Below are 12974 nucleotides of genomic sequence, written 5' to 3' on the forward strand. Positions count from 1 at the left end.
CAGTTGAATACCATCTCCATGTGCTCCGACACTATATTATGGATAACTACAGCCTATCATGCTTAGACTAATAGAAAAGAAACATGATGGGAAATGAGAGTTACCTAAGCTATAGTGTATGTACAGTAGCTCTAAAGTACAGTTTAGAAAAACCAACTGCATACACAGTTACTCTCAGAATTTTTTTAATTACTTGATTTGTATATCTACACAAAATTAATAATCAACTTTATTAAAAAAAAGAAATTAAATTACTTCAGCTACTGCTGACATCAGAGTAAATGCATGATGTGCCAATGAAGACTGTTAACTATGTTAGAAAACAAAGATTTAATTTAATTACAGACTGTTAGATTTGGAAAATTTGTTGATTACATTGTTATATTAAGTTAATAAATGGAGTAATCTGCCTGTTATAGTCATTCACTCTATGGTTACTTATTTGTCTATCAGCCCTGGTAATTGTTACTAGCTTTCTAATTTTTAAGAAATAAAGGAATTGGCTGCGCTTCCAGGTTATACAAACTGCAAATTAACATGTTTGTCATAAATAAATACATAACACATTTTCTATTACAGCTTTATTAGTGCTTTGAGCAATATTTAGTTCAGAAGTTCTTAAGTAGGAAATAAAAAGAGCACTAAATGGTGGATTATCTTCTCTCAGAAAGATTTAGGATTCGACTATAACATGAGTCTTGCTGAATCAGTCAAAGAAGTATTTTTTCCCTAGAGAATTTACTCATCTTAATTGTTACTTTCTGAAAGTAATTGAAAGACCTGGATATAATTTCATTATTTGCTAGTATGTTCAGCAAAAATCAAAAGAGAGACACATTAAAGACTGTCTGGATGGCCAGATCCAGAAAGTGGTGGTGAATGGTGCTGAATCTAGTTGCCATCTGGTCATTAGTGGTGTCCCCCAGGGCTCAGTTTAATATCTTTGTCAGTGAACTGGGTGCAGGGATCAAGTGCACCCTCAAGTAAATTGCAGACAATACCAAGCTGGGTGGGAGTGTTGATCTGTTGCAAGGTAGAAAGGCTCTAAAGAGGGATCTGGACACACTGAACCAATGGAACAAGGCCAGCAAGGCCAAGTGCCAGGTCCTCCCTTTGGGTCACAACAACCTCATTCATCAGTACAGCCTTGGGGCAGAGAGGCAGGAAAGCAACTCAGAAAAGGCCTTGGAGGTGCTGACTGACAGCAGCTGAACGTGAACCAGCTGTGTGTCCAAGTGGCTAAGGAGGCCAACAGCTTCCTGGCCTGTAGCCAAAATAGCCTGGCCAGCAGGACGAGGGCAGTGATCGTCCCTCTGTACTTGGTGCTGGTTAGGGAATAGAGTGAGTGGCTGTGTGGGATTTACTTGTCAGCTGGGGATAAGCCATATCAGTTGTTACAAATAACTTATAGATATTCATACTACTCTCTTTTACACCTCACTTTTCTTTCATAGCCACCTGCTTTTGCAGTAAAAACTCAGTTTTGATGCACTGTCCACCCTAGATTTATCATTAAACAGCACACAAAATATTCCGCGATACCAGACGTTGAAATAAGGAGTAAGGAGTGTGTCCAACACAGGAGTACAGGAGGACAGTAATGTAGAGAACATGAGAGCTGCTGAAGACTCTGGCACTGCCCAAATCCTCTGAAACTATATTACCTCTTTGAAGGTGTTCAAAGGTTTTTATTTTGTGATGAAGGCAAGTTCAGATGCTGAAATAACAACTTAAGAAAATGTAGGTATATTTTACTTAATATTGCTGGGACATGAATAATAAAGTAATCTGATAGTCTACAATTAAATGAAGGAAAGCAGAAAAAACAACATAAAATGAAAAAATAATTCCTATAATGAATGTAAATATTGAAAATGCCATGGTATCACACAGAAACAGAAAAGAGTTTTGATGTAGCACACATATGCTCTAGGAACAGTTGCACACATGGACTGATATTGATATGGTACTATGTCTTCAGAAGAATCAGATGGCTATCACTTATTATTCTGACTATCCAGACACAGCATTTTTGGAGAATACTATGTAGCTATTCTAAAAAGACCTCTATTTCACTGGATATATTAATAACATGACTACACCACAGCTCTCATGTTTATTCATTTACCTTTTTTTTTTCAAAAAAGTATGAATTTATCCTCATTCAATTTATCCTTATTCAATCTAACAGTTTCGTGGAAATATCAAAATTATTTAAGCAATGCTGAAAAATATGGATTGTCAAACTTAGGGATGAAACTTGATCCTTATTTGATAATATTGATTTACAGGACAAGACATTTAAAACCAGAAGCAATACTTGTTGAAACAAGATGTTTACAATCAGGTTATCTGACTAGGCTCCATTAATGATGACTCTATCATTATCAGAAACCTTTCAGACAACAAGAAGAAAACAAAAAAAAAAGCCCAAAACATTGTTTACACAAATGCTACATGGATGAACCTTCTGCCAAGGCAAAATAAAATAGTGTAAACTTAATTTTAAAAGTTTGGACACAAAATGTAACAGTACCTCCTCAAGGTCCACCTCACTATTACAAAATGATGACAAGATGAAGAGAATTATGTAAGACAATGTTAGATCTCTGTTTAATTTCCCCACAGTAGATAGCCTTGTAAGACAGTAAATATAGTGCCACCATCCCTTGTAATAAGTCACAGGTTTTGTGTTATGGGAACAGCTGAAGTTTCCAAAAAAATCACAATTAAAGTTATAAAATTCTAATTATTCCTATAATCAACTCTCTTCCCTGTCCCTGACTCTCCAAGCCACCAACCTCAGGACCAAAAAAAGCAGTGGAGGCCTGAGCATAACACAGAGATGCTGTACAGATACCAGTAAATAGGTTAAAATGGCATCACCAGAAATAACCTTGACTTATAAGTAAAAACTAAATAATGTGTATTATAAGAATCTAGGATCTTTGTAAATGGGCTAATAGTTCTCTGTTTAGATTGTTAAGACCTGTAATTAGAATAAAACCTCCTGGTTTCACAAGTAAATCTCACTTTGAGTCATGAAAACTCTGCAAATTATATTGCAACTGCTTCTAGGATGTAATTCAGATACAAAAAATTGGTAACTTTTCAGGGAAATACTGTACTATTTACATAGCTCAAATCAGGATTTAATCAGCTTTCTGATTTATTAATAAGAAATAATGAACTAACAATCAATGAATTTTGCATTCATTATTACACTAAAACGAAGTACAATAGCAGACACAAAATGTTGATAAACACCTTTTAATTTCTAAATCCCTTCTCTACCCAATCCTACAAAGTTCTAAGGGCACTCACACCCACTGAGTTATGGCAATTCCATATTCCCATACGCCCCTCCCCTGGGAGGACAGGTTACGCAATTGACACAAGTCTTGTGTGAGAGAGAGAAGAGCTCTAGCTTTGTGTGAAGCTGTGCCTCTCCCCGCAGGCTAATCCACATTTCAGTGTGAACGGAGGATACATACACACACCCGAGGTGTGAGTCCCTGCTTGTTTCGTCTCGCGGTGCCATGATGGAAGACTTGCAGCAGGAAGGAGGTTCAACTGCCACTGTTCCACTGCAAGGTATCTCCCCACATGCCAAAGGTTTTCCTTTTACACATTTTTTTAAAGCTGACTCCCTTATTTCAGAGATCTCTTCAGAGTTTCCCAGTTAGCATTTAAGCAAACACCCCCTCAGACAGTTTTGGGTGTTCCCCTTCACGCATATCCTTCACACCCACATCCTTGTCTTAACATTTGTTGTCAGGGGTGGGCTGTGCTGGCATCCCTACAGTAACAGATTAGTGGATGGTGTAGCCAATTAAAGACTTAAAATTTAGTGCAGAAAGAAAGTGAAAAGAACTGAAATACATACACGGAGATCATAGGAAAAAAAGTGAAATAGTATCACAGAATCTTAATAGAGTGATACAAAGACCAGATAGAAGACCACTCAAATTAAAAAATATCAAATACATCATAGACTGAAGTGACAACAGAAACCTAAGTAAAGACTGCCCAATACTGTTGAATGATGTATTTTATTGTAAATTACTTTGGGAGTCTTAATTATTCTAAGTTACTTGACATCCTGTTGAAGTCTAGTTAAATGGAATGCCTTTTGGTACATTCTGCATTTTTTTTTTGAGAATGAAATTATGGAACCATAATAGGAAACAATCTCCTTTTGCTCAGAACCTACCTGTCCTTGTGCAAAAAATTCTTTTTTAAGTGTAAGATTAAGTTTTATTAACCATTATCTGAGACTGCTATATTTTTATTAATTTCATTTCTTAGAATGACCATTGATTCTGAAAGGAACAATGACCAGTATTAGAATTGCCACGGGAAAGACTCAGTTACAGGGAGTGTAATAAACTAAGAAAACTGAGTCATAAACCTAAGCTGAGGTGTTCACATATAAATCACATTTTGTTTATATTTTTGTTAATGAAGTTGGCTGATGATGGCCTTCTTCACAGACTTAAAGACATTCAGAAATTTAAACTGTTCAATGCTACTAGTTTCGAATTGGAGAAGCTTCAGCTGGATAAATGAAGAATTCCTTCACTAAATGTTACTATTTGGGTTTTTGATTCAGGTTCTTTGAAATCCTCTTGAATTTCTTTGAAAAGCTTAATGTGGATGCAAAATAGTTTTCTAAAGTGTAAAACGATAATCATTATATTGGCCCTACTTTCAGTCTGAAATTTTGTCTAAGGTTAAAGTATATTATTTTCACAGAACAATGCGTTCTAGCAAACATCTATATCAAAGTTCTGTAGAACATTTCAGAATAATGAAATAATGCAGGTCGTAACTTCACAATGAACTCATGTCAACAGACTTTCAAAAGTAAACTAGTAATACGACATTATGCTCTTTGATGGCAAAACACAACTTCTGTGAAACAAAACATAACTTCTATTGTGACGTCACCTTATATCCAAAAGCATGAGCCTGGAAGATCTGTTGAAGATCTGAATTCATATCAGACAGAAGAAATAATTACAGATGTCTTTAAAGAGCAAAGATGTGGTTCTATAGAATTCATTGTTGCCTGCTAGGGTAATATATTCATTGACCATACACAGCACATAAAAAATGGGCATAAGCTCGCTTAATACATGAATTCAGAAATTAAAGTGGTTAATCAGGGATTTAAGCAATGGGGACCTATGTACTTGAGATAATACTTCTTCAGAAATTCTGTGTTCTGTCTTCAGTTTCATGACTTAAATGATTCAGTAGGTTTCCTTGATTTTCTTAGAAATAATATAATAAATGCACTTTCTTTGCACATATTATCAAACAGCTAACTTAAGTAGCATAATTGGTTCCCTAAGTAGTTACACCAGTCTTAAAGGGAATTATTACCATCATGTGTCACATCCTAAAGTAAAAACTCCTAAAACCTTGGTACTAGCATAAGCATATTGGGCTAGCAACATGACTCTATGTGCATATATATTCAAGGAATCATCTTTTAGATATTAATTAAGGTCTGAAATTATTTTATGAAGCTGGATAAAATCCACATTATCTTCCCCATTGTATAGTATTAAAAATAGCTATAATCTCTTACCATTGATTTTAAATTGCAAATATACATTCACTCAGTCTGAAATGAAATCTTGCTCTATAACCACAGTGCAGAACTTGAGAATTCATTTTACTGGCTTTCCAGTATAATTGCAAACACTTTTTTATTTTCACACATATGTGTGTGTATAGATAGATGGATGGATGTGTATGTGCTTGTTTCAGTGTAAAGAAATTTGTCTTTATATAATGACTCAAAACAATAAAAAACAAGAATTCTACATAAATAAATGATAAATTTTTTCAAAACAGCCAGAAGTTGTTTGGCACACTAGATAATCTGTAACTATATTATTTTCATAGCAAATGCCAAACAGACATCTGGATACAAAATGTTCTTGGAGACATTCATTTATGAAAGAAAATATGACAATTTCAAGAAGAAAAAATGCAGTATTTTCTGAAGTATCTAAGTGGCTTGCAAGCTACTGGCCCTAGACTTTGACCCTATTTTGCAACCTGGAGCCCATTACCCATACTTGCCTGCATGCTACAGCAGAAACTGTGGCCACTTATGTACTACCTTGATAAGCACCCTGCATGCAACTTTTTGCCTTCAGTGGGGTGGCAAGCTGCACAGAATTTCAGCCGATGTTGAAGCTGACAAGTACTGCTAAAGGTATGATGGCTTTTGAGAAAAATACCACACAGGCTTAAGTAACACAGGGTTCCAGGCAGAAGGCTCATCTCCCCAGATACAGATGGCGAGCAGAAAAACTGAGGGGGTGTGACTGGCATATACCCTTTGAGTACACTCTAGGTGCATAGATACTTCAGAAATAAATGTTCTGATTACTGTGAAGAGGAAAAACTGAGAAGTTTCGCTCGGATAACCCAGACTTTAACCAGAAAAGAATTTTATGCAGAAATTACATAAATTACATAACTTTCAACCAAAGTTCAGTCTAGGTATCTGAGACAGATTAAACAGCTTACCCAAGATGAAAGAAAGTTTAACTCTATGCACTATTGACAAAGGAATGCCTCTGAACTCCTAGAAGCCTTAAACTTAAAGGCTACATTTTTTCATAATGTAATTCATCATAGTATGTCTTATATTTTCTTCTATTCTCAATCATAGAATCAAAAAAATCATAGATGGTTTGGGCTGGAGGGGACCTTGAAGATGCTCTAGTTCCAACCTACCTGCTACAGGCAAGGACACTTTCACTAAACCAGGTTGTTCAATGTCTTTCCAGCCTGGCTTTGAATACTTCCAGGTATTGAGCATCCACTTTTCTGAGCAACTTGTTCAAGTGCCTCACCATCCTGACAGTTTAGAATTTCTTCCTAATGTAAACCTTTCTAATTCTAAACTTCTTTCAGTTTAAAGCCATTCCTCCTTGTCCTATCATAGAATCATAGAATGACTGAGATTGGAAAAGACCTTCAAGATCATCTGGTTCAACCTTGACGACTGAATCACAGAACCAGATGTCATGTCCAGTTATTTCTTGAACACCTCCAGGGATGGTGACTCCACCACCACCTGGAGTTAATCGAACTACTCTGTTTTCTTCAGCACTGAAATGCTCAGTCACAGCCTCAGCTGTTGAGATGACCTCACACTGCTATGGGTGGCAGCTCAGAGAATTTCTTCTAGGGATAGATACTTCTTAACACAGAAACATGTAAAAATGCTGAACCACAGAGGCTACAACAGCTTCATTTTTAGTATTTCCTAATTTTGGAGTGCTTGACTTGGAAGGGATGATATTAATTTTTATTGTATTTTTTTGTCTAAGAACTTATTTGTATCACAAAGACCAAAATATTTTCTATAAATTATCCACCAGAGTTTTATAATGACTTGCATTATGATGTTACACAGCAAATTCTAAATATGGCACTATAAATTACTTAAAGGATGAATGCATAGTATGTCTTGATACTGTAACTTTTCAAGAAACTGCTAAATTAACACAAAAATTGGTACAAAAAAACCCCCAAAAAGTTGGTACATTTGGCTAAGTAAAATATTTTAAAATGTATTTATATTACATAAATACGAATACTTGTAATAGTTTCAGACTCTAAAATAATCAGCATTATTTTGTTTGTGTTTTCTTTGTGCTATTAAATTAAAAGGTTTATTCACCATAAATTAGATGCTTTTGACACAGTATCTGAAATAATCCAACTGTTTGGAAGTGTGAGTTCAGTTTTAAAGTTTTTTGCTTTCTGTCAGAATGGGCTTTATATTTCAGAATTTCAGATTTCAAAGCCATGCACACTTTTTTACACTGTTTACCTAATGCAGTAGCATGAAAATTAATACTTAACTGTGAATAAAAAAAAACAAACAAAACAAAACCCCCAAAAAACCTGCCTTGTTTTCTACCACATAACTTTCTAGAGGCATCTGGATGGAAGTTGAGTTACCAGAAATGTATCAGGAGTATGATTCCTTTCACTGTAACATCTATACTTTATAAATACTAGCATGAATATACACTTTCAGAGCAATGCAGATGTTTAGGAATTTTTACAACAAAATAAACATCATAAAAATTAAGCTCCATTAATCAGGTGGCTGATCTTTCAGCTCTCACCTGACATTTATTCATATCACTACAAGTGGTTAGAAGTAGAACAGAGAGGATCTAGAGCAACTACTCTAAGGAAGTCAGAAAAAGAAATAGCTTGAGCTGGAATAAAGTGCACGCACACACACACACACACACACGTGTGTGACTGAAGAGCCTGTGGTATTTCATAAAATGTTTTAATAGTTGCATCAGTGAAGAGAAAAAAAGTTCTCTAATGACTAAAACCCACATAATATCCTTGCAAAAATACACACAGCACATGAGTTTTTAAGTTTTGAATTTCAAGAGGGATAAGTATTATTCATTGCCTTCCTGTGGTAGATTTTTATGTAATGTACAGTCTACTGGCATTTTATAGCCAGAATTTTCTAAAATAAGTATAAGAAAATTCATTAGAGTGCTGTGTTATGACTGAAGTAGTTAAAGGGACACAGTGATAAAGTCCCTTACATGGCAACGCAAAACCCAAAAATCACCATATTTTTAATGCAACCTCCTACTCACAGCTGAAATAGAATGCTTCATTGCTAGCCCAAGAAAGAAAATAAGGTTCAATATTTTTAATTCACGTCATATTCTTAGCTCAAAATTTAATATACAGATAGAGCTTCTACTTTATAAAAGCTGAAGTCTAGGGATCTCTTTCCAGTAAATACAATGTAATATAGGGTACAGGGAAAAAAAAAGTAATACCCTGGTCACAGTAATATTTCTAAGATAATTTCCCAAACAATTTCAAAAGACTGGCAAGGTCAAACCTGAGCTGCTCAAATCGTCCCAAGACTCCTGAGCAAATTTCTATGTTTTCCAGGAGAAAGCAGAAACTCCATTGCATACAGTCATAACTATCAACTGTTTTCAATTTTGAGAGTCCTCAAGTATCAGCACTCAACTACTGGCTTTTGAGAACTGGATGTTCTCAAAACATCCAAAACATGTGATGCTAGAACACTTAAAGTTAGCCCAAATCATGTGCAAGACACAGATGTATTGACAAAAAGAAATGCAATAAAGTCCTAGTGCCTGCCCACTAGGGAGCATTTCCAAAGCTTTTACGAAAAACATCTAAACTCTTTCACAGCATTACCTACATGAACAAATGAATGATCAGTGGTATGAGTTTTATCACTAGGTGCCCATGAGTGGGAAAATGATTACCACTGAGCTCTACAGTCATCTCTTCATTGAAACAGTTTGTAGTAGTAAAGATTTATTAAGTACTATTATTTCTTTTATTACTTCCTATGTTCAGGGCATATACAGTGCATCTGGTAGCTCGAGTTTTAATTTCTGAGAAACTGCCATGAGATATGAGAGCAACTAGTGTCAACAGAAGGTTCACTGTGAAAAAATAAAGCCATATATAAAGTTAGATAATGTAAAAAAGCAAACGCTATACAGTTCAATTTCATTAACTAAATTTGGAGTATGGTTTTGCATTTAATTTCCCTGTTTCTCTGTTCTTTACTTGTGAAACAGACTATCCTTTAGCCTCATAAGTAATGAGTTTATTAATGTTTATGTTTATTACCGAGTTATTAATGTTCATGAAGTACTCCAGAACTTGCATGACAACAGCCACACTTCTCCTATTAAAGAATTAACCATTTTGTATTCAGAGCATTCTTTACATAATGAACAATAAATATGACACGTTGACACAGTGTAAGCAGTGAAGGAAAGCAAAAACTGTGTAACAAATACTTTTCCTGAAGTAATCATTGTAATTTCATACATAAATAGTGTTGTGTACCTGTTAAAAAAAAAAAAAAAAAAAAAAAAAAAAAAAAAAAGAGGGATTGTATTTAAAAACTGCTCTAATGCACATGCACAGGGGAGCTGAAATAAGGGTATTCATAAATTTAATTCTAGCAATTTCTCAGCCCGGCTAAATTTCTTTTAATAAAGCTTTTATACAGAGGGTAGTAATATTTCTGAAGGTGTCTTTGATATGCAGGCAGCACATTCTAACTGTCAGAACAAGCAGCAGTAAACCTTGGCAGAAACTGTTTCAGATTCTGCTAAAATTAACAAAGCTTCATGTTACTCAGCTGTAAAATACTGCACACATAAAGAAAGAATGTTTTAGAAATCTCTGTGTGAATCATATATTCACAGCTGTCATTTAGTAACTCAAATAATTTCTTATGATATTTAAAAGAAAGAAAGTACCTAACATATCACATAAAGGCAATCATCAATAAATACTGATTTTCTTCACATTAATCATTAAAAGGAACAGCATAAGTGTTACTAAAAATATTAATTATTAATCATAGAAAATAAATTTTCAAAAGTTTGTAAGGGAAGTGGTCTCTTCCAAGGTCTAAAGGAAAACAATTTCTGAATTTTGGAATAGAGACAGATCTCTCTTGCATAGCTGTGGTATTCTCCAGAGATAAATGGCCTAGAAATGTGGAATCCTACAGCAGAAAAAGCAGAAACCCAAATTTTATTACCTCAGCCCATAAATTATAATGTTGCCTTTTTGTTTCTTCTCATACTGTATTTTATTACTTTCAGTGGTCTTTCAACACTCTGGTTTTATAAATTCTAGCATTGTCAAAAATATCTTTGTGCTAAAAACCACAAATGGACCAAAACTTGGCCTTGAGTAAGAAGAACATTTTGATTGTTCAGATCCGTAACAGTAATTAAGGACACTGATCCACTCAGGGTTGAAAATGTGGATGAAACACTGAGTATTCTGTCCTAAGGTCTACCTAATGGATTTGTTTCAGAGTCCCATTTCCTGAGATTCTCCATCCTACGTGTGCTGATCCTGTGGGACTGAACTACTAATGCCATCACAGGATGAATGTTCAGTCCAATCAATATGGATGTACTGACTGGGTTTTGTATGTATGTAAGCAACACTGCTTAAAAATAAGATGTACATGAAAAAAAATAGATCCTTATTCAAAACCAACACATACACTCTATCTATTTCTGGTATAAAATATCTGTGTCTGCCTATATTTCCGAACACAGCAATTTTCCCACAAATGAAAAATATTTGGCATTTCTTCTTTGAATAATTTTTAAAAATTATGACTGGGAAAGGACTAACTATAAGTTTCACAATGAAAATCAGTATGAGGTTTTAATGCAAAATATTATTTTCTCAGGACTCCGTGTAAATTACTTATATCCTTATTACCATCACTAACAAACGACGAGGTTTAATTATAAAAGAACATACAGAGCAAAATCAAACTGGTATTTAACTATTTTCCAATGAATAAGTAATAAAAAATAGAAGTCTGCCTTATCCTCTAATTACTGTTAAAACACATTTTCTTTCTTTTCTCTTAGCCATGATCACACTAACATCTAACATATTGTAGTTGCAGTGGTAAGGAGCTAAAGCTTGCAAACAAGTGCTATGTGCTGCTTATGATTTCTTTAGCTAAGCACTACCAAACATCTCTAACAGAACAGAACATAAGCCACAATTCTCTGACAAAGCAGTCAGTGAACTCGGAATATACTACCTTATTATCTCCTAACCATAATACAAGAACATTATAAACTAATGCTGAGAACAAAAAACATTTTAAAAGCTATAGAATCATACAAATTGAATAGCTGTGAAATAAAAAAACCTTAATCCCTTATACATATGATGATAATTTGATCTTTCTCATAATATTGTGAACCACACCTCTTTACGCTTTTATAGACAAAGCTTTTATTAACCTAATTATAAATAATATAATATAATTGAATAAAAATTCAAATATTTTATTCACTGTTTCATTGATCCCAACAATTATTTTCTGTAAACACATATGCATATGTATATGAACTTCCTGCTTTTACAATAAATTGTATTCCAGTAGTTCTAACATTTAGTAAACTTTTCAAACATTATGTGAATTGTAACTGTACTTTTATGCCATCACTTTGACTGTACTGGTAATCATAAAGGTACTTTCATTCAGTTATTTATTCTTGTCTTTTATCTGTGTGTGAGATATTTTGACTTAATGCAATCTTGTGACATTAAAAATGAAATAAAATTCCATACTGGTAGCAAAAATATTTTAAACCTCATATCAACCCAACTGAAAAGATGCAGTATGCTAACATTTTGACAAAATATTTTTATTTGCAATGAAATAAAACTATCAAATATGAAAAACAGAATCATCATTTTAAAGCATAATTAAAGAAATCTAGATAATTCAACAGCTATAGATCTTCGGTCTATGATATACACCATATGAGTATATAAACTTGACAGTCACATGTCTTAAGTATAGGACACATTCTCTAATACACAGGAGTAAAGTTCAGATACTCAAAAACTGATGGAGGGATTTGGAGAGGGATTGAGTAATAATTAAATCACATATCAAATTCTCCCTCTAGTGTTTTTGTGATTCCTACTGTTAACAAAAAAATCTAGCAGTGTTTCTGATACATGTATAAATTTTCTTCAGTACTTAACTGTATGCTTAAAGATAAGCTCGTATATAAGTGTTTTAGTCAGTGAGATCAAGGGTAAAGAAAAACTAAAAGCACTTTTCTAGAAGGAAGACACAAAAACTGTACTGTAAAATCATTTGACAATAACAGAAAATTAATTCCCCATAAATTGTGTGACCCCTCATACCCACGTATGGATTTCTTGCTATTCCATTTTCATGCCTGAAATGACAGTAGATACCTAACTTCAAAGAGTTGAAAGCACTGGGTTTCTTTGTTTTGTTGACATCAGTAAAAAAGGAACTATGGCCAAGTGACTGTTCACTCAGCCACTGCTCAGACTTTGGCTAACGCAGCTCACGCTGACATATGCTGGAAGCA

Source organism: Pseudopodoces humilis, chromosome 6 (genome assembly GCF_049639895.1).
Source record: "Pseudopodoces humilis isolate 2021_Gansu_Grassland_sample_001 chromosome 6, ASM4963989v1, whole genome shotgun sequence".
NCBI lineage: Eukaryota > Metazoa > Chordata > Aves > Passeriformes > Paridae > Pseudopodoces > Pseudopodoces humilis.